Source organism: Passer montanus, unplaced genomic scaffold, assembly GCF_014805655.1.
Source record: "Passer montanus isolate IOZ18808 unplaced genomic scaffold, ASM1480565v1 scaffold171, whole genome shotgun sequence".
Taxonomy (NCBI): domain Eukaryota; kingdom Metazoa; phylum Chordata; class Aves; order Passeriformes; family Passeridae; genus Passer; species Passer montanus.
The window spans coordinates 678,552-679,264 of NW_024364382.1; positions in this window are offsets into that span (position 1 = coordinate 678,552).

A 713-nucleotide genomic window follows, 5' to 3' on the forward strand; every position below is an offset into this window, starting at 1 on the left:
GGACGCCTCTCTTTGCCGAGGGCTTCTCGCGGCCGCCATCTTGGGAGTGGCCCGTACCTCTGCCGTGCCGTCCTCTGCCGTGCCGTGCGGGGCGCCCGTCCCGTCTCTTCCATAGAACTATAAATAAGCAAAACAAAGGTATAAATATGGAAATGGGAATATAAATAGATATAAAATTTATATGTCTAGGTATAAAATTTAAATAAAATAAATTTATATGACATGCATCATGTTTTCCTAGAAGTTATTATACTGTTTAATATCCATTATAGGCTTATGTAAAATATAGAAATGTAGATTATAAGTAGCAACCTCAACGACGTAGAAATAGAAATATTTTTATATATAATAAATATATAAAAATATATAGAAAAAATATAAATTTAAAATGATAAAAACAGATACATTTCATAATACAAATAATACTGTACATATCTTCTTATACTGCAATATATTATGTGTAATATATATTAGATCTATAAATGTAGTGCATCCATAGATTATGATATATAAATTATAAATATAAAAAGAATATAAAATATTAAGCATAATATGAACATAAATATGAACATAAATATGAAAATATAAATTTTAAAATATTTTAAAATTGTTAAAAATAAAGGCTCTTTTTGGTTTTTTTAAATTTTGTTATTGGCAGCTTTTTCGCTATAAAAATATAATTATTATAAATCTAGAAATCTAAATATGGAAAT